This window comes from Anas platyrhynchos, chromosome 28 (genome assembly GCF_047663525.1).
Source record: "Anas platyrhynchos isolate ZD024472 breed Pekin duck chromosome 28, IASCAAS_PekinDuck_T2T, whole genome shotgun sequence".
In the NCBI taxonomy this organism is placed as follows: Eukaryota; Metazoa; Chordata; class Aves; order Anseriformes; family Anatidae; genus Anas; species Anas platyrhynchos.
In genome coordinates, this window is record NC_092614.1 from 6,042,022 (window position 1) to 6,064,354 (window position 22,333).

Sequence of the window (22,333 nt, forward strand, 5' to 3'; positions counted from 1 at the left end):
TCCTTGTATGACATACAGCATGCTTTGCCCCATGCAGAAGGATAGCTCATGGTAGCAGCAAATAGGTTTTGTGTGATAACCATGTGGCAGTGGTCTGAGCAGTCTTGAAACTTTCAAGAGTGCAACCCCAAATCCCTCACCCTCGGTATGTACTGGATCAATACAGGTGCCTCTTGCTCAGACGTGTCAAATAGTTTGGAGAGAGCTTTTCCATCACGAGAGCCCTTTACTAAGGAAAAAGGGCAAAACAGAATTGAGAAACAATCCCTTATTGCCCAGTTACAGTACAAAACCAGAGTCACAGCAGGCTGTTATCAAACATGGTCTCTTAATAGTCAAGAGGCAATTCTGCATACTACTGCAATGCTTCTGGAAATGATTAAAATTGAAACAGAAAACACTGGAAGTGGGGATGGTGTCAGGTCTGTTTTCTCAAGGAAGCAGCCAGCAATTGCAGGTGGCTTTCAGTCCTTCCTGGAGGAACTGAGCTGTAGTCAGCTCTGCGTGGGGTGTATGGAGAAAACTGAGCTGCAGGGATAGGGCTGTGTTTTCCTGTGTTCCTTACACTACGTGCTCTAGCCACAGAACCGGATCCACCCAGTCCAGTGTCCCCTGAGTAAAAATCATCTTTGCATCCAAGCACTAGGAAAACCTCAAGCAAGGAAAGAGTTGCAGAGAATTGTGCTAGTGACTAGTCACATCTTTTCCAGATGTTAAGAGCATAAGAAAAATATGTGGTGTCAGTTGGTCAAGATGAAGAACTAGAAAAATTTTTAATATGGCAATGCTCTTCAGAAGTTGAAGTAATTTGATAAAAGTTCTGCCTTTGAAAAATCTGAGGGGATATTTGCAGGTTATTTTTGCTGGAGTAGCTGAGGTGATATAATAATGTGTTCCGAGGTATTTATGACCTTGACATTTTTATCACAATGGAAAGAAAATATATATAAAAAGATCTTTTGACAGTACAATGGACCTGAATACTCACTTTATGATTTTTTTTTTTTTTGAACAAGCCACACTTACAAAATGTAACTTAAATGGAAACTGCTATCTGAAGATGGTGGGCAGGAGGTATGTGGTAATGAGTTTGAGGAGCACATGTGGCACTCATAACAAGCCCAGGTTCAAGCTAAAGCCCAGATTGCTGCTTTTGTCTTGCGGTTAAGTTATGTGAAATGAATCAATGGTATCAATCAGCTTACTGACAGAGAAGTTTGTCACCCTTGAAGCTGTAAAGAATGTCTTGAAAGCATGAACGAAGTGTAAATAATGTAATAATGACTGCTCTAGTAAGCAAGCAGCATTCATGACATGCAGTAATAGCTTGAAGATGTGAAGAGTCCCATTAACTGGAAGAAACATGAGCACGTACTGATCTGTCAGAGCTCTCCTGACAACTCTCCAGCAGAATAAGCGTGCTTGGGGTGGGATGGGAGCACAGCGCGTCCGACCCACCGAAGCAGAAACCTCTCAGCTGGTGGAGGCGAGACTGAGAGACAGGCAGTGGCCGCCTGACCTCTGCTCTGTCCTTTCCTTACTTAGAGGGACAAGTACAATCAAGCTCTGGTTTCTATTGCGGCAATAAAACCCACAAGCAGTTATCAGAGTGAGTACAAATAGAGCAAATGCAAATATAACTCTGTTCCTATTTATGTATGTTGCTCAGGGTGTATTAGTTCCTCAGTTTGGAGGGTTAATTCAAGTGGCTACTTTAATAGTTGGTGCAAGATACACACAGCCCTTCCTTTGGGTGACCCAGTAATGCGGAGCGCTGCTTCTCAGCACATGTGCTGTGATTACAGTTCCAGCTCAGAGAGCACAGACAGTTTCACAGAAGGCCTTTTTGTTCCTGCCTGACTTGATTATAGTGAACTACCCAGGGACCACTGATCAAAAAAAGCTTTTAACTTGGAATTTTCAGTCCCTCCTTCCAAGTTTGGTGCTGGCTGCATATGTGTGAGCCAAGAGCAGCGTGTGACAAATGGGGAGTTGGGCAAGAATTCGAACCAGGCAGGCTGCTGGCAGTTCAAGGGGACTTGGCTCATACCACCTTGACTGAGCTTCCACCTCACCCTGCAGTCCCTGTGGCCCATCACCATGTTAACAAAGAATTCTGACCACTTGAGCTTCCTCACCCTCCCTGTTATCTCATCCCAATCCCTTTCATTATCTCATCCCAGTCCCTTTCTAGAAGTTTGGGTGCTGCTGAGCTCAGAGCACAGGAGGTATGGGAGCTGTTGCCTTAGGTTACTGCTGGCTTTTCCAGAGCAGCTGTTGTTGGTTCCAGGTCACTCCTTGAAATAAGGATCCCCTGCTTCCATCTCTGAAGTCTGTCATCCAGCTGTGGGCAGCTGTGCTGGAGCACCCATGTGGAATAACTGGAGGTGTCCCCCAAGCTGGGCTGCCAGAACAGCATCCCCCAGGAGCCCTGAGGCTGACCCTTCTGGGACTGGGACCGTTCCCTCCTGCATGGAAACGGCTCCTTCACCAGGTAGTGAGGTAATCCTGACAAAGCAGTGCTCTGTCCTTCTGTGGGCCCCCAAGTTTGATGTGTCAGCTGCGGGATTCAGGCAAATGGTCCTCTAGTGCAAGTGGGAGAGACTCGAGCCTTTAAACGAAAGGTGACCAGATTCAGGCTCCACGTGTTTCGTTGCAGTGTCCAGAGCCAACTGAAGGGCAGAACGTGTGAAATGGGGTTCTCAGCTGTTTTGATCTTCAGAACTTAAACCTGAAGCAACTGGTCTAAAACTTGAAAAGTTTCACTTCCCAAATAGTGCTGTTCTATAAATACCCTGTGCAGTGGGATATGACATTTACTCCCACACATGAGGCACAGCATGCTTTGTAACTTGCATATTCCAGGCCTTAACCCTTGAGCTCTCTTGGATAAAGACAAGGTGAGGAGCGCTCCTCTTCTGCTGGGTACAGTCATGTTGCAGCCTGTGAGCTGGTGGGCTAAATGGGAGCGCAGTTGTACCTAGAATTATTGCACTTATATGTGGAAAAATTCACTTCTTTAAACTCTTTGGATATCATGTACCAAAAGATGCTGCCTTAGGAATAACAATGCTTTATACGTCTACAGTGCGCTTCTATCAAAAAACCTCAAAGCATGTTCCTCCCCAAACCAAAAGAGATGCTTAAGTATGCTTTAATTTCCAGTTCTGCCACTGCTCTATGATCCTTGGCAAATTTCTTGGCTTTGTAGTTTCAGTCCCAGGTGAAGTAACTGACAGCTTTTTCTGTCCTTCATGCTGCATGTACATACACATGAGAAACTCACGGAGGCTCTGTCTTGGTTGGGCGCACCACAGACAGAAGTGCTCAGGAGCTGATACAGTGTCTTATAAATATCCTATACATAAGAATAATCAGCGGCAGGTCTGTAATATTGCTTATTGAGAAAGATGAAGATGCCTAGATTAGTAGATTTAAAAAGCAATGAGTAACTTATCTCATGCTTTTGTATAACATAATTCCAAGTAAGCCATGTATCACAGCCAGACTTGAGCAAGATTAGCAAAGCAGTCTAGCACAGCAGCTGTACCTCCGAGGGAAAAGGGGCCCAGGGTTTTACAAGTCTTTGCTTACAGAATGCTGGCATATGACTGTTTCTCCAGTGTTAAAAGAATTTGCAGAAGAGGGTCACAGAAATTAATCCTAATGTTGGAAAAAAGCCATTCTGCTTATCTCATTTGGGTGGGAGATGTGAAAACAAACATAAGCCTTTTGTAGGATGGGTCTGATTCTGATCTCAGTTACACTATGTTGATGTAATTCCTTCCAATTGAATGGCTTGTGTAAGTGAGAAATTTGAAATCCATTGAAGCCTTTTCCTGAGTTCTTCATCAGCTCTTTTGAATACTAAGCAGTTCCAATTAATCGGAGTTTGGCCCCTGCAGGGAATACGCTTCTGTATGGCTTCCTCTTATCTCTGCCAAAATATGATCAAATTGCTTGTCTTTCTGAACAAGTTCTGCTTTTTGGCTCTGGTCTATTGTCAGGAAATGCATGTCAGCATTTTAACAGCTGTGTGTCCTGTTCAGAATGAGCTCTCGATCTGAGTTGGGTGCATATGGAGTAGAGCTGGGGCGAGCTGTTGTTTGTTCACTTATAGTTAGGAGGATCAAGTAAACATTGATTTTACCTTAGGCTGTGAAGGTCATCCAAGGATTTCAGCACTCCATAAAACAGCTTTCGTGAAACTCTATCTTTGTCAGATTCTTCTGCAGAGGCACTATTTCTAGTGTATAAAAAGAGGAAATGAGCACTAGAAAGATAAAGCTAAGATTATTAAAAGCAGCCCCTGATCTGGGAGTTTCATTTTTTTGGCTGCTTAGTTCAGGGACACTCAAGCGTTCTTCTTGCAGATTACAGGACTTATATTGAAGCGATGAGTACTTAAATTCTTGGCAGGGCACTTAAAGGGTTTCCAAACTCAGCTCCCTAAAAATCTTTATTCTTTTTTGAGAGTCACGGATTGCATCAGAAGGAGAGATGCTACTTGCTTAAGCCTTACAGCACCTCAGATATCTGAGGGTGTATTGGAAAATAAGCACAAAATGTTCGTAAGAATATTACAGTATTTGTGTGTTTTTTTTAAACAGAGGGTTAAGTAGTAAATGAAAAATATTGCTTCTTAAAAAATATATTTTTATATAGCCTTGAGAGAACTAACTCATCAGTTCTAAGAGGTGGTGAGATCAGCAGCACTGCTTGTAGCTGAGTACTCTGTGCGTTAACTGCTCAACCCAAAGGAGCAGCAGCTTCCTCAGAGGGAGCTGCTGTAATTCAGCTTCTTGTAGCTTCTTGTAGATGTTTATAGATATTTGTCAAAAATGTATCTCAGATAAATTTTATTGATTTAGAACTTAGTTCTACATATCCAGTACTTCTTTAATGGGAAGAATGTTCAGGGTTTCCAGACTGGTTTGACTGGAATCTTTGTCTTCGATAATGTGACGAGATCAGTAACCAAGAGAAGAATTTCAGCAGAAGGAGGAGCTGAAGCTGATGTTCCCTGTGCAGGTTTTGCTTTGCATATAAAGAGCACTTTGTTATTAGATAGCCAGTCTTCTTACACCCCACTATAATTTCACTGTTACACAATGCAGATAAAATGCTAGTAATTATTATTAGAACCCTGGCAAGTAATGCTGTGTACTCCTAAGCAAAGAAGTGGCATGCAGATTCCAAAAGCCACACTGACTGCTTGGTGTCTGGGCCGTGGTGTGCAGGTCACTCCAAAACAACATGCAGCTTGTTGCAAGCATGACTGCTGGAAAAGTTTGGAAACCTGTCTTCACATTTCAGCCAAGCGATCTGGTGGCTTACCTTTCACTGCAGCGTTACAGCACTTCGCAGTGCTCTTTCGCAGTTTCACCTTTCATAGCATCGTCTCTGTGCTGGTCTATCTGCTGGCATGCTTCTGCCACAGGCCCCAGACGGGGCAGTCTAGATACCAGCGTGTTCATTTACAAGAGTTAATCTAGATAGGTTTTGTCCGGAGCCCACAGACTGATGGCTGATGACTTGGCTTACTTGGGCGTTTTATTTGGGTTTCAAAGTGGTTGCTGTGTATTTTACACGGCATCACAGAATGGGCAGGGTTGGAAGGGACCTCTGAGGGTCACCTGGTCCAACCCCCAGCCGAACAGGATCACTGAGAACACCTTTCACAGGATGGCATCCAGGTGGGTTTTGAGTATCTACAGAGAAGGAGACTGCACAGCCTCTCTGGGCAACCTGTCCCAGTGCTCTGTCACCCTCCTGGTAAAGTGCCCCCTCATATTGAGCCAGAACCTCTTGTGCTTCGGTTTGTGCCTGTTGCCTCTCGTCCTGTCGCTGGGCACAACCCAATATTCTTCCTCCCCAAAATGCAATGGTCTATAAATGACCACTTCCATGTTCGTTGTGCTGTTTCCTCAGTATGTAGAGCAAGAAATGCACGTTGCTCCTGTGCTCCTCCATCTTGGCTGAGATTTTGACAGCAAATTGGGGCCGTTCTCAGCTGGGCAGTGAAGCCAAGTGATGGTAAGTAGATTATGCCCTTTATTAAGGGTCAGGGTGTGTAGGGTCAGCATGATACCTGGAGCAAAGCCTCCTCTGAGGGACAGAGGGAGGAGGACATCAGGCCCAGGCTGTCCCTAGAAGGCAGGGCACGTGTGTGCTGCCTGATGTGGTATGCCATGGGTGCCATGACCAGAGAGGCCTCTTCTTGTTGTGCACAGCGGTTTCTTTTCCTGACAGCCTGAATTTGGCTGTCTCCCCCAGGCCTTGGGGAAGGTAAAGGGCTTACTCTGGGTCCAAGGACTTGGGAGCACGTCTGCTGTTGATGTTACAAGATGCTGCTTTAAGGACCAAAGGTTTTGGAGCAAACGTTTATATGGACAAATAGCACAGGTCTGAGCCTGAACCTCTGTTTCAGGCATTCAAAGTCTTAAATTGCTGTTGAATGACATAATATGGAGTCTCATTATGAAATACCCTGCCTCTCAACGAGGTCTGTGTCAGCAAGGCTCTCATGGTTCTCCTGCCTGTGCGTGGTCTTGTGCTGTGGTCATGAAGCCCTTTTTCTGCCTTACGGGAAGCTGGACCATTCAGAGCCATCTCACGGAGACTGACAGGCCGCGTGAGTGAGCATGGAGGGGTTTCCTGTGACAGGAGCAGATCTAGGATGTGGTACAAGGGGAAGGAGGAAATCCCAAGAGGGTTGGTGTCAGGACAGGGAGACCTGGGGGAGGCTCAGCTGTCGGCGGCTGTTCTGCAGTCTCCTTTCTGGAATGTCCCACGCGATCCCAGCCCTTGTCCTCCACTTGAACCTTCAGAAATCCCGAGCAGTCAATAAGCTCATTCCTCTTACAGGCATTCAGATGGTCTGAATTAAAAACCAGCAGCTGCTCCCTGCTGTGTGGCAACTTCCGCTCCATTTTTGCAAAGGGGCAAGTGAGCGTGGCCGTCCCCCTGCCCAAGGATGTGGACATAGCCCCATATCTGTGCCTCCCCCAGCCCAAGCAGGAGCTGGGTGTCCTTCCAGCAGGTTTGTTCACTTGGCTGCTACAGCCTGGGACCTCATCCAGTGCTCTCGTACTGCTTCAGGCCATGATCCTGACCCAATGCCTCTGCCACCCACCACAGGAACTTCCCTGTTTCTATTCAGTACAGGTCTAGTACAAATTAGCAAAATGACTAGTTGTAATTCTAATGTGTTACTAACTTTCTCAAATTGGAAATATGAGAAAATAGTGGAAGTGTTTGCATATTTTGTCATATTTCTCATATGTGGTGGGAAGAGCTACCAAGAAACAGAAAACACTGAGAAAAGCAAAGGCGGTCAGCCACAGTGCAGCCAGAGACATCTGCTCTCCAGTGCTTTATTTATTTATTTTTTACTCTTGGTATTCTCTCCCTTCCATGATGTTTGCAGCCTCTCACCTAGCTCCTCTCTGCCCAGTCCCATCTTGATGTCCTCCCACACAGCTCTGCTGATCTCATACATTCATCATCTTATTTCTATTCATTGAGACCTTTATTTCCTAGTGAAAGACATACCAATAAGATAAAATAAACTTCAGAAATCTGAGACCTTTAATTCCCCCTTTGTGATTCCTTTCATTTTTAACTTTCTAGAATAAGGATGGTCTTGGTGGAGGGAGTCCAGCTTGGCATGATCCTCATCCCTGCTACTGTGCGAAGGCAGCTGGAGGGAAATGCACCTGGGTCTCCTTCTGCATGGCTTGTCCCAGGGATGAGCAGGCAGCCAGGGCCCGGAGCTGGGCATGAAACAGGGTGAAAACATGTCTGAAGTCATCTCATGTACAAGACCATACAAGAAGATGACATTCCTCCTCTTGAAACAAAATACCGAAAAAGGAGAGAGATTTCTTTCACCAGGCTTGACAGCTAGATGTAGGGGGGAGACTAGCTAAATATTTACATACAGATCAATCAGGGTTTATTGTAGGCAGGCAAACCACAGCTAATATTAGGACCTGGCAAAACATGCGAAAGCAACACCCTGCCTATCTTTGCTTTCCTAACACAAGAAGGGCCTTTACAAAATAGACTGGGAAAGCGTAGGCACTGTATGTCTGTGGTGACAGATACAGGCTCTGTGGTTTTATTCCCTGGGAGGATCCTTTAGTTCCTGTGCTGGTCCATGGGGCATTCTCCGTGTACCTGCAGGAGGAACCAGACACTGCCTCTTCCTCTGCTCTTCCACCATGGAAATTCAGGTGGCAATAATTAGGCAGTATCCTCATTAAACAGAAAACAAGTTTGAACAGGGGCATAACACAAAGTAGGTCTTTACACAGGTCTGTTTCCCACAAGAAATACTTTCTTCCTTAAGCAACAAGTGGCTCTGCCTTTACTTATGAAATTATAATAAAGCAAAAAATGTCAGGGACTGGAATTTCTAATCAAATTAAACCAAACTGTAAAAAGCTATATAAATTTAAACAGGATAAAAATTCAATCAGACTTTTGAACCAGACGTTAATCTTACAGAAAGATGCATGAGATGCTTTAATTATGCGCTAATCTGTTGCAAAATTACAAGAGCTGTTAAAGCATGCTGCAGGTCAGAGATTTTATGCAGGAAGTTTTCACGTGCAATACGTCAACTGGACAGATGTCATGCCAGCTGGGTGCCAAAGGCAACACGGAGCCATCTCCCACACCTGAGGTCCTGCTGCTGTTTGGCCGTGGGAGGCAGGGAGCTGGCGGGGCCGAGGGAAACCCAGGAGAACCCTGCAGAGCCTCGTGCTCCTTGTTCAGGCCAGGAGCTCTGCATCTGCAGTGCCGTGGTGCCACCTCCACCCAGAGAGAGATGGCACGGGCTGTGGTCTGACACACTCAGCCCCCACAACCGGGCTATCCGGCACTGTTTTGCCTGGCCCCATGAGTCACGTAGCAGCAAAGGTGGCTGTACTCTGCTGGAGCCAGGCAATTTGGCCCCTAACAAGCCTTCAGTTTTTCAGGAACCAGCACTTCTCCCTCCACAAGTGACCATTTCCCATATAGCCCGGGCACATTTCAGCATGATCAGTACCTGCGAGGTGGGTGCAGCACCGTAGTTTTTGCAAAATTTCAGGCAATTGTTCCTCCACTTGCTCTTTGGAGCACTGCTCAACACGTGCTTAACTGTGATGTTAATGGTGCAAAAGATCAAAGTGTGCTTGTTGCAAGATCTCACCAGAAATGGTGGTTCCATAACCTGTCATTTTTTCCAGAGGAAGCATGGGGCCAGTCATGTATGTGGAGAACTGCCTAAAGGGTTAAAGTTACAGCATTCCAGCCCACACAAAACACCCAGCCTCTAGACTTTAACTGAAGTATCAGTTGTTGGTTTCTTACAGTGCATATACACGGTTGAAGTTGCACGCTTCTGTCACTGGGTTTTGCATCCTTGAGGCACTCGTGTTAACAGAGCGTGCTATTCACTTGAGGAATCCAGTAGCAAGAGTAACAAAACAGTCCAGTGTTTGAAAAATGCAACAAGAAACCCAGTGGTGGGTCTGCAGGATCTCCAGGCAAACAAATTCACACTCTCAGTGGACGCAGTATTACGGGCCAAACCAACCCCTTCTCACACTGTTCATGTTGTCCTAAATCCATATCCTTCCGATTAGTCTAACCTCTTTTTCCCATAGGGGGTGTCTTTTGTCATACAATTGTTTCCCCACAGGGAAACCATCAGTCATCTTAAGGCTGTTTGAATTCATTGGTCACTTACTGAAATGAGAAATAAGTCAACAACTGCAAATTGGATGCTTTACAGTAGTCCTAGATGATTACTGTTACCACGTGGGGCTCTGGGAATTCTTTTTCCAAGACTAGTATTTCAAAAGTGGGCAAAGCCCCCACAGCAAATGTTGCTGGTCTGTAGCATGGAGAAGTGGAACAGTAGATTAAATTCCCTCAATCTCAATGAAAGTGCCCCAGTTTTATCCTTGCAATCCTACAGGCAAAGTTTGGAGGCAGTGTTTGTATTTGGTTAATTCCTGTAAACCAGCTGGGCTTGCCAGGACTTAAGCCGAGCTTTAGAGAACCCCTCTCTCGCTCTGGAGGTCACTGTAACTTACTCCTTTTCTATCCTGTCCTTTTCAAGATGTGAGGCTCTCTGTCTTCCTGGGTGCAAATCCCACCATGCAGGCAAGGGGTGGAACAGAAATGCCCGGTGCAGCTGGGGTCGGGCTGATAGATCCGGTCCTTTTCTGACACAAGCATCCTTTTCTGTTGATCAGATGGGAAGGAAGTTCTGGAGGAAAAGGAAATGCAGTCACCAAGAGCTTTCCAGACAGTAGCATGCATGTGGCCTGAGCTTCCTCCGAGTCTCTGAGTTCCGGTCGCTGCACTGTTCAGATAGAAAAAGGCAGGTTGTTCTGCAGGGCGGCCGGCAGTCTTGGGACTGAGAAAGCAGCCAGGGTATGTTTGGTGATGAACATGTGAAGTGAACTTCTGTCACTGCCAAATGCTTTAAATAGCTTGAGCCTCACCCTTGAGTGCAATCAGCAAGGATCTATCCAGACCTGGTCACAAGGTTTGGGAACGAGGGTACGATTCTCGTGCTGCCACTTCAAAAGACAAATTGGGAAAGGTTCAGAAAACTTTACAAGAATGATTGGCAGTATGACAAACCCACTGACCAGATATGAAAGCAATGCTGTATTGAGTTTGTTTAACTAAGAATAGTTCAAGGAGTGACTTGATCACAATCTCCTACAAAGATTCTGAAGTTAGAGAGTTATTTATTTTAACAAAAGAAAGGATGATGAGTGCCAGCAGCCAGGAGGAGAAAGGAGGCAAATTCAGGCTATCACAAAGAGCAGGAAAGGTTCACTGGAACCATTTGAACCACTCCATCAGTGATGTCCTAAAATCAAATCAAGTGTCTGTCTGAGCTGCAGGCTTGACCATCTCCAGCAGTAATTCCTGCATTAAAATAAATGGGTCTTGCCACAGCATGGAAGTGCAGCAGAAGATAAACGTATCATTATATCATATCCCTGTCTTGTGTCATGTTACGCTGTAAATTATTTAACTCAGAGGCAAACTTTGTTCTGGCTCGTGTAACACCAGATGCAAAAAGAGCCTTATTCATCAACAAGATCCCAAGATGCTCTTGCAACAGACATCATGGGGAAAAGTTGTTGCATTGCCAAGTTTAGATGGGAGCCTAATTCTGTTCTCCATATACACAGGCTTAGACATGTCTTAACCAATCAAAGAATTATTATAAATAACAGCAACAATTCTCATATTAGATGGAAAGCAGCTTCTAGCCTGTGAAGATGAGAAATAGGTTCCTCTTTTTTAACATGAATGCACACCTTTAAAAAGTCACTTCTGAAAAAAAAAAAAAAAAAAGGAAAGAAATTCTTAAGAATGCTTTTCTTAAGAAAAATAGGTTCAAAAATAGGTTCAAGAATAATATAAAGCATATTTAATCCCCTCCTACACACAGGACACTCATTCTCCCTCCCGCCACATGCATATTCAGACTTCATGACAAAGGAGCCTGTGCTGCCAGCTATATCATCTTGAACCACATATTTTACCCCATTCCTTGAGCAGAAACCAGTGTTTCTTTGGCTGTTACATGAAAGTGCTGCATACACTATTTTAAAAAATCCAAAGATCCTTTTTACCAGTGATCCCATTTTTAGGACTGGTCCCTCTGCTTCTTGACTTGTGGAAAAGCCTCTCTGTAGCTGCACTGTATTTTCCCATCCCAGCCATGGACTTAAGAGCTGAAACCAGATTGCTACAGAGCCCACCATCTACATGATGCTGAGTGACCACCAGCAGGATGAGTGCTCTTCCTACTGCCAATGCAGCACCCCTCACCTGGCGTCATTCACCGAAGTGAATTGTGTGGGCTGCATCTCTCCCATGCCTGTATGCACATGGCACGAGGACCTCTTCCAAGGTTGCCTCAGGTTTTTCCCTGAGAACTGCACAGGATTTACCTGTCATGGCAGAGCTTTCAGGGAAAGCTTGGGGCATGATGGTGCCTGAATGGCACTGCCCTGCAGAAGTCAGATGAGCTTCCGAGCTGTTCTTTCTCCAAGGGGGGAATCCCTAAAGAGCTAATGGGACACATGGGAAGGAGCCCAAGGACAGGCCCTTTCCCAGCAAACCGTCTTGGTTTCCAGTGATCCACAGCTTCAGGACTTTGTCAAGTGGATGGCCATCTCTGGACTTGTGTTTATCAGCCCTTGTGGGAACCTCCACTTTTGGAGACAAGCACATGGGAGAAGAAAAAGGTTTTGGTGACACCCACTGTGGAATTCTCCATCTTCGCTGTGTGCACCAGTCACTCTCAGCAGTTTCCTCTCTGCCCCTTCCCAATGTCCTGTGTGCCTGAAAAACAAGAGTAAACCCAACCAGCGCTCAGGTCTCTTCCAAAAACAATTACATCATGTTTAAGCCATCAAGCATGTGATTTCCCGGCGCTGAAACTGAAAGCAGCCTCTCTCTGGGAGAGGAAGAGAAGCTGTGCAATAGGCAGCTTGGATTCAGGAGGAAAAGCTTTATCTGCCCTCCGCAGAGAGGAGATAAAAGGACTGCGAATCAGCACCTCTGCAGCACCATGCAGGAGGGCGGGCTGTAGCCTTTGGAGAAGGAGAACACTTTTAGTATTCAGATATTTAGATATAGTGTTTTAGTATTTAGATTTTCAGCATATTTCCTAAGAAACTTGCTCATTTCTTCCAGAGCCATAAAGTGTTTTTTTTTTGTTTGTTTTTTTTTTTTTTGTTTGTTTGTTTGTTTGTTTGTTTTGTTTTGTTTTTGTTTTTGTTTTTGTTTTTCCTGTTTTCTAAGTGGGAGTTTGAGCACTAGCACAGTGGGTGCACCTGCCTGGTTTAGTGTGTTAAGGCAAAGGGATGCAAGGAAATCTCAGCTTGCCTAACCCCATGCACCACAGAGCCCCCAGTTCCTATGTGGCAAGAGGTGTTGCTGAGTCCCACAGCAGCAGCACGAGGCGTTTCCTGTGCCCAGGTTCTTGCCAGCTCCTCCGTTTCTTGTCCTGTTTTCCTGCCGCCTCATGACTAAGGGGAGGGAAGTGCAGGGGGGTGAGACTGGCTCTGCTCCCACAGTTAGTGCCTGGCCTGACTCAGGTCCCATGTGGACGACTCACAAGGATCCCCTTTGATCCATGCACAGTGAGGAGGCTGCAAAATGAGGACAGAGGCTACAAAAGCTGCAGAATAACTAAGCCAAGTGAGGAAACCTACTGAGAACTTTTGTCTGAGACAAATCCCAGTCTTGGGAGACTCAGGTGTGTTTCCCCAGCTGGGACAGGCAAGTCTGCAACTTGAAGACTCTGGCTGAGAGAAGGGTTTCCTGAAACCATCCAGCTTCTCTTTCCTGAAAGCTTTGCTCAGTGGATTAGCAGATGTCTTTGTTGAAATCCCGGCTACCTGCCAAGGATTACTGTAAACACTTGGCAAGGTGCAGCCTCTTGGCACTGACGCTGGGTGTTGGAGAGAGGAGCTGCAGTTCACCTCGCTGAGTGGCACTTTTGATGTTCACACTCACAAATAAGCTGTTAACTGGAAACACCCCAGGCAGGGGTAATGCATCTGCTGCAGAAACTCTCACCCCCAAAACATCAGTTTATTTTTGTTCTCCCACATCTCTTACCAAGGAGTGGTAAGGGGTTATTTGCCTGTTTACTGGGAGTGGAAGCGGCTGTTCCCAGTCCTGTGAAGTCCCACACACTTGACACAGTCCCACGCAGTGGCCAGAGTAAAGACAGCATCTGTGTGGTGCCTGGTGTCAAAAACAAGAGAAGACTGCAATAGAATCACAGAATTGTAGACTCACTGAACTTGGAAAAGACCTTCAAGATCACCAAGTCCAACCATCAACCTGACCTACCAAGTCCCATCCGTAAACATCTCCCCACTAAGGTGCCACATCCACACACTCTAAATACCTCCAGGGCTCGGGCCTCCACCCTGGGCAGCCCATTCCAATGTTTGATCACTCTCTCCATAAAGAAATTCTTCCTAATTTCAAACTGAAACCTCTCCTGGCACAGCTTGATCCTATTTCCTCTTGTCACCTGAGAAAAGAGACCAACACCCACCTCGCTACAACCTCTGTCAGGTAGTTGGGAAAGCGATGAGGCCTCAGCCTCCTCCTCTCCAGACTAAACAGCCCAGTTCCCTCAGCCTCTGCTCATAACTCTTGTTTTCCAGTCCCTTCAACCAGCTTCGTTGCTCTTTCCTGCATTCACTCAAGCACCTCGATGTCCTTCTTGTAGTGTGGGATCCCCAAACTGAACACAGTACTCGAGATGGGGCCTTACTAGAGCTAAGCACAGAGGGACAATCACTTCCCTGGTCCCGCTGGCCACGCTATTTCTGATACAGGCCAGGATGCTGTCGGCCTTCTTAGCCACCTGGGCATGCTGCTGGCTCACATTCAGCCAGCTGCTGACCAGCATCCCCATTTTCTTTTCTGCTGGGCACCTTTCCAGCCACTCTTCCCCAAGCCTGTACAGCTGCATGGGGTTGCTGTGACCCAAATGCAGCACCCGGTGTTTAGCCTCATTGAATGTCAAGCAATTGGACTTGGCCCATCGATCAAACCTATCCAGATCCCTCTGCAAAGTCTTCTTACCCTCAAGAAAATACTATATGATCTAGGATGTAGTCCAGACCTGTGTGGTTGTATCCAGGAGTTACTGGCATGGCATTAGGAGCAGCTCATGGTAAGCAGGATCAGGCGAGTGCTGTGAGATGCCTACGGGCTGTCTCTCCTGTCACTTGGTAAGGATTTCACGTGCCTGCACCACAGCGGGACTGGGAAGCGACAAGAGGACCCCCTTGCTGAGGGATGCTGTAAGGGCTCCAATTACCTTCCCTGTTACAAATGTGTGCTGTTTCCAGTCCCGGTATGCCCAGGTCAGCTAGCTGCTCCTGGCTTGCACTTTTCTCTTCTCTGCCAGACTGAAGAAGCCTCCTTCTCTCCTTCCCATGGGAGCTGCCAGGGTTCCAGCTGGTTCTGAGCTGCAGGCACCCTGTGTGCAGGGTGTGGGACCTGCTGCCGGTTCCCCAGGGGAGCTCTGCCAGCAGGAGCTCCCAGCTCCCCTTGGTCCTTCATCCCTGTCCTCCAGGTCCCCATCTCCTTATGCTCCTACATTGCACTTGCACAGTAAAGTCGCCATCCTTCATTAGCTCTTCTGAGCCATGCAGACATAGAGGTGACCCTCGTAACCACTTTCTGCTCGTTCATACCCAGCCCCCCCGGCCTCCAGCACCTCCATCCCCTGAGCTGCAGGGTGGCCACGGTGCCCTTTCCCCCGAACTGTCCCAGGTTCAGTCCCCTTCCTAGGGCCTGTGCTGGCTGTGCCGGGGGCTGTGCTGTGCTCTCAGCCTGGCCGCCCGGCCCCCAGTTTCCCGATGGAATGGCTCCACCTAGTGCGTGTCCTCCTCCGGCCCGGACACGGCCACTCTGGCAGGGCAGGGCAGCCAAGCGAGGGTCTGGGTGAAAACAGGACTTCCTCAGCTGCTCGACTCCTGGGTGTTATACCCCGGAAGGTCTGTTTTGAGGCTTTCTTTGATTTGTATCCCTACAGGCATCACTGGGTGGCAGAGAGAGATGGTGCCAAGGAGTAGGTTGCGTAAGAGTCCTCTGGCTCTTTTAGCAAGGATTTGGGGCTACCGACCATGTAACATGCTCCCCTGGCCCCCTTGAGCTCTGTGAACCTTACACAGTTCGACAAGCCAAGTGCAAAGTCCTGCCCCCAGCCCAGGTCAGTGCCCTGTATCAGCACAGACTGGGAGATGAGTGGGCTGAGAGGAGCCCTGCAGAGCAGGACCTGGGGGTGCTGGTGGATGAAAAGCTTGACGTGAGTCTGCAATGTGCACTTCAGTCATTTCACATATTTAAATACAGAAGATTCTTCTCTGTCCAAGCCCATCACAGATTTGCTGGTCACAGGTAGCCAGACATCAAGTCAAGGCCCAGGGAAAAAAACTCTTTCATGCCTACCGACTTGGAAACCACCAAGGTGCCCATCCAGGACCTGTCTTGGCTGTGTATTTCTTTTGAATCTCTGCTAAGCTACACCCAGCCTCTCCTGCTTGGTTCTGTGGTATTTTTGTTCCTTCTGCATAGTCGTTCATAGCTTTCCCAGGAACTGGAGCTCAGAGGAACTGAAGGTAATTGCTAGCAGGCTCTGCCATGCTTGGCCATGCTTGACTCATGTCTGGGACTGCTCCCCCATAGCCAGGAGAGCTCCAGGCTCATGGCTGCTGCACTTGCCGGAGCTGGGAGGAAGCTTATTAATGGTTACAACACAATTTTATGGCTGATTGGGAAATCTCATGCCCTCAGGAGTCCTTTTTCCTAGAACGGCACAATGTCTGATGATGAATGTTTGATTGTCACGTTGAGTTATGCTGATACTGTGCAGCTGAAGTCACCATGCCAGTTTTGTTGTTGTTTGTTTGTTTGTTTGTTTGTTTGTTTTCTTAAGATACAGGGATTTTTCAGATTTCGAGAAAGAGGGAAATACCTACTGAGATTTTTAACATTCTCTTGGCATCAGGATGCCAGGTATCTATGAGGCACCTTCTTAGGCATTTCATTGCATCTGGAAACTTACCCATATGCTAGAATTCCCACTAGGGGACTGTGTCCCTTTGACCCAGGCTACCTTCCAGGGAGAAAGCAATACAGGGAGATTGTAATTAGCCTTCAACGTCTTTTTTTTTTTTTTAATAGGTGAATCAGAGATATGTTTTTCTTGGACAAGTGGCCCTGACTCAAGGAACCACACAACCTGGCACCTTCTCCCTTCACAAAGAGGAGAGCAGGGAGAGTGGCTGTGACTCTGGGTGAAGGTGCTCTGCTTTATGTTGCCTGAGACATCTGCACAGAGAGAGCTGATGGGCAAAGACCCAATATGTCACAAATTTCCATGAAAGAAACCAAGTTCGGGAACTTATAGGTCACATCAACAGGGACAAAAAATTCTGGTGGAGCTGGATATATATTTGGGGTATCCCTTTTTATTTTGAAGACTAGACAAAGGTGGTCAGCCCTTCCAAAACTCCTGCTTTGCTGCCTTTGCTTGCTGTGCTGCTGGCTTCTCTCCTAGCCCTGTGCTCTTGCAGTGCTCACATGATGACAGGCGGGTTTGCAATCCCAGCAGATCCTTGCTGACTCCCATGGCGAGCCCAACAAACAAATACAGCAGACACCAAGTGACCCCACAGGGCTTCCCTCACCTTCTGGGACCAGATTGCTCCTTCCTTACAACAACTGGTCTAGTGAAGAAATCCCTTACTTGCTAGCAGCAAGGATTAGTGGAAGTCTAAAAAGTATGATCCACGGGGTAAGAATGAAAGAACTGGGTTGTTTGGTCCAGGGGACTGAAGGCTGGGGGAAGATGCGACAGCTGTGGAGTAGCTGACCTCCAAACTTCCTTTCAGCAGCTGCATTTCCCGTACTCCTATGATAACAGCCCTCCAATAAATAACAGACAGCCACAAAGAAGAAGGGAATAAACTCTTCTCTGTGTCTGTCTGGAGAGGATGAGAAGTCATGGGATGAAACTGCGGTGAGAGAGCTTTAGTTAGACATTTGGGGACTGATGAAATGTAAATACAGCAATGCGCCAGAACAGATTGCCTGACATCAAGTCTCCATTAGTGGAAGTTTCTGAGAGAAAAAAAAAATAATAAAAAAAAGTAGACAAACATCCATCAGAAAGGTTTAAGCTGAACTTACCCTGTGCCAGAGCAGGGAGATTTGACAGGTCATCAAAGCACTGCTCCATCTCTGTTTTCTCTGCTTTTCTACTTCTGTTCTCAACCATCTCACAGATTCAGGTGGTTGTTTAACTGCAGTCAGCCTTGAATCAGATCACCCTTTCTGGGTGCAGATTTTCGGATGAGATTTTCATTCCCATCAAAATGAAAATCGAGCTGCAGGGGAAGCAGTGCTAAGCCGTGCTGCCTCTGCACGGCAGGGTGGCCAGAGGATGGAGAGCCTCCCTGGGAACATCACGGAGGGATCAGGGAGCAGGCTGGTCTTTCTCAATGATCTTAAGGCTCAAAACCTCTTCCTTTTGTTTTCTTCTGAAGATTTTCTGTGAAAACCATTTGGATGCAACACAATGGGGGTAACGGTGATTAAAGTGTAAGAGCACCCTGACAAAGTGCCATGAATTTAGGGCACAGGAGCTCTGAGTTGCAATGGTCAGCCTGGGTTTCCATCACTTCCATCACTTTTGTGCTTGTAAGGGCTAGGTCAGTCTCCACATTGCATGTCTCGGCAAGGAAGGGTGGTATTTTTGCCCAGGATGCTTCAGATGCAGCTACAGTCATGCCTGGTGAACATCACAAGATGTTTCCCTTCTGTTCTGATGAGTCTGGTGCTTTTGGCTGGATTCCCATCTCTCGCTAGGTTGGGGAATCACAAGCATATATGAGACATGAAGTGGCTCATAGCGAACCTTTTACATAGGGCAAGTTCCTTCTTCTCCAGGAACTGTAGGAGAAAATAAAAATGTCAAATTCTACTGAGGAACAAGGCAGCCCTGTAACCCTGGCAGTCCTCGTGCTCCTCCACGCTCTCCTCCCAGACAGACAAATGTCCTCAGAAGGATGCTCAGGAGGAGATTTGGGAAAGGGGAAATTTCCCCTGGTTAGAAGCAAAAGCATTATGGACTCTGCCTTTCCTGCATTCTGTTACAGGATGTCTTCTGTCACACTGTATCCTGAAAGTGAATGCTAATAAACACCCATATAAAAAATGTTCTCTCAGTATAAATTGCCAAGTATTTGTGCAATAATCTTGTTAGAGACTTGGTACGGCTCATTTCTGTCTTCATAATGTCTCCCGGAAAAGTCCATAAGAGAAAGCACAGTATTCACTTCATATGATTACAAAAAGCCTGGGAACTCAATATTTAGTTTTGTTTACAGTTTAACATCCTCCTCTTTAGCTAGAGAGCATAACATTATTGTGTATCCATGATAGACTGGAAATTTTTGATGTCATGTGTAATTTTCTTTTTTGCTTCCCTTTAAAAAAAAATAGAGAAGAGGTAACTGCTTATGTTACCAACTCACAAATGGTTAACGCTGGCGAGACCCGTGGCAGCCATTTACCAGTAATGAAGGAGGAAAGTGACATGAGTAATGAAATAGAAGAAGAAATATCAGAGGAAACTAAGAAAGAAGAAATGAAGTATCTATATAATTTATCAAGAGCAAAACTCGTGTTTAAAAGGAGACCAAGCAGATAACCAGTTGAGGCATCAGAGAACATCCTACATAGAAATCTCTGCATTTAAGTGATTGATTTTGCCCCCAGTTTAATCCTTGAATCTCAGGGATAAGCCAGCTTTCAGGGGAGTTTGTGTCTCCTCTCTGGTGGGCTCCAGAGATGTGCTTTTGGTGTGTCCAGAGCCACTTGGGTGGATTTCAGGGCTGCTGCCCTGGCCGAACTGAAATGCATGCCGGGATGCTGGAGCCATGGTGGCTGCTCCTCTGGGCACTGTGGTGATGGGAGATGTGGGTGCCCCGCCTGCTTCTGGCACCCCCTCTTTGGCCCAGGCCAGACAGCAGCGAGCCATGTCCCTTTTGCTGTCCCCAGGAACCTGCAGGATGTGGCGCAGCTCTTTGCTGGTGCTTGTAGCTGGCACAATGCCACTGTTTGTCTCCCACCCCGGCTCTCCCCAGCTCCACAGCCCCAGTCCTGTCCCGCTTTCGATCTGCAGTTGAATGTCTGAGGACAATCTGGCAGACAGCTTTGATTCCTTGGCTGGTTTCCTGCTCAAGAGCAGGGATGTACTACGGGGATGGTTTTCAGTTCAGTGCCTTGCAGCACCCTGGTGAGGGGAAGCGTGCTTGTCCTTCATCACACATGGGACAAAAGCAAGCAATTTTTAATGCCTTTTCCCCATTCTTTCAAACTCTGCTATGCGTGTGAAGCAGCCCTGTTGCTTGTTTTTCTAAAGCTGTTTGCTGCCTAATTTAGGATACTCTGCTTGAAAGTCTCTAGCCCGAGCTGTAAAACCACAGCTGTGTTTTGCAGATGAGAGACTTGAGTTGGTTTCAGATTGTGCTTTTGGAAAGGCCACTGCCATCCTAAGCAAAGGCAACACAAATGGCATGAGTCCATTCTTCAGCAGTGAAGAGAGAGCTGCAGCCTTCCCTGCGAGCCTGTGTTTTGGAAGGACAGAAGTCCTTCTCTGTTAATTTTGGATTGACAAAGAACAAACAAAAAAATTCTTCTGTGTTTACCCGTTCAATTTCTTCAGTCTGTCTCAATTTCTATCACCAGCAGAGTTAAAAGAAAAATAGACGACACCATCAAAAACTCCTGAAGCCTCCAAAAGGCCAGTTTAGGCCCAGTAAGTGTGGGATACAGCCATCCGCTTCTACCAAAGCTGCTTTCTGGGCTGACAGAACCCAGAGATGGCTCATAAAGGACGTCCACATGGTGTGGCTTCAACAGGGCGCTCCCCTTCCATGCATAAATCAATTTTGGCCACTTTTGAATCCAGGCTGGAGACACCTGGATGTTTCCCCATTCATGTGTCATGGCGGGGAGGATGAAATTGAGAACAAAGTGTGCAACTGTGGAAGAAACAAAACCTAGGGGGCTCGGGGCAAACGTGTGCCAGAGGCTGCCCATAAGTAAGAAACTGCTGCTGCCATGGGATCAGCACAGCACGCTTCCCTCTTGCCCCAAAGCAGACTGTCCAGAAGATTTTGGGGAAGATTTTGGGGAAGGCACTTGGTTCACCCTATGCTTCAGGTCCTTATGTGTAACAGAAGGACCCTCTGTTTCTAAAGCAGGGGGGTTATGAGGAGAAGCGGGAGGGGAGCAGGGGGTGGCGGCCCCTGCTGACCGTCATGAGGGGGCTGAGGAGAAAAGTGAGGTGAAATGGAAACTGAGGGGTGAAAATAGTAGTTTGTGAGCAATTATAGGTGGCTCATTTCTTCTCTTAGGAGTGAGTTTCTATATCTGAGTAATCAGTAATGAGAGACATGGGGAAGGCTGGGTACTCAGCAACTTCTTTGCCTCTGTCTGCACTGGTAGACGGGCTTCCCAGGTCTTTCATTCCCTGAACACGTAGATGGAGGCTGAGGGAGCAAAGTCCCAGCCACTGTAAGTGAAGAGCCACCACCTGATGAATCTCAACAGGTACGAGGACCTGATGGCATGAATCCCAAGGTCCTGAGGGAACTGGCTGATGTAGTCACCAAGCCTTTCTCTGTCATAGCTGGAAAGTCCTGGCAGTGGGGCAATGTCCCTGGTGAATGGAAAATGGAAACATCATGCCCCTACTCTTCAACAATTAAAACAAAGTATAGAACAAAGAGCACTAGTCTTCAACAATTAAAACGAGTAGGAGACATTTCTTCTCAGAAAGAGCAGACAGGCATCGGAATGGGTTGCCCAGGGAAGTGGTCGAGTCACCGTCCCTGGGGGTGTTCAAGGAAAGGTTGGATGTGGTGCCTGGGGACATGGGTTAGTGGGTGACATGGGTGGTAGGAGGACGTTTGGACCAGGTGATCTTGGAGGTCTTTATTTTTCTATGATTCTACGAAGATAAAGTGACTGAAGCATGGATCTGTGAAGGCTGCTCCTCCTGCTTGGGCTCTTCCCAGGGTGAAGCTGCCCTGACAGCAGCATCCCGTGGCTGTACCCGCACCTGGGGATGCACCGCTGCATTCGTGTGAAAGCTCTCACTGGAGATGGGTGCAAGTTTCTGTAGACCGAGGCTAAAAAGAAATGAGATATGCAGGGCATCCATGCAGTAACCCACAAAAGTGATGGGAACTAGGGGCCTGGCTGGTAAATCGTTAGCTCAAGCTGCTCAGGACAACAGTAATCTTGTTATAGCCACTCCCAGCTCACACCGGAGCACAACTCTCCACAGGGGATTTGGTGCCTGAGGGGAGTTTGGAAGGACTCCTGCAAAAAGGACAAAGCAATGAGCAGGGACTGGCACAGGGATCTGAGCACCGCTGCTGACCCTGAAGAGCCAGAGGTGCTGGTAGAGCATCTGAAAAATAGGAGGGGGGGTTGAAGTATTGCAACCATCTTTAGGGGGTGACTGTCTTCAGTCCACATCCACACGCAGCCCTCCTGAGTGTGGTAGAGCAGCTGAACTGCTTTGGCCTCTGGTGCCTTCATGCTGGGTGCAGTGAGCATTTGGCTCAGTTTTTCCTCGCTGTAGCACAGGAGAAAGACCCTGACGATGGGGATGAAGGAGCTCTGGACCAGATGGCATCACAGTGGCGTGGACCTCCTCCTCTTCTGTGGGGGTTTTTGGGGCAGGTGAACGCTC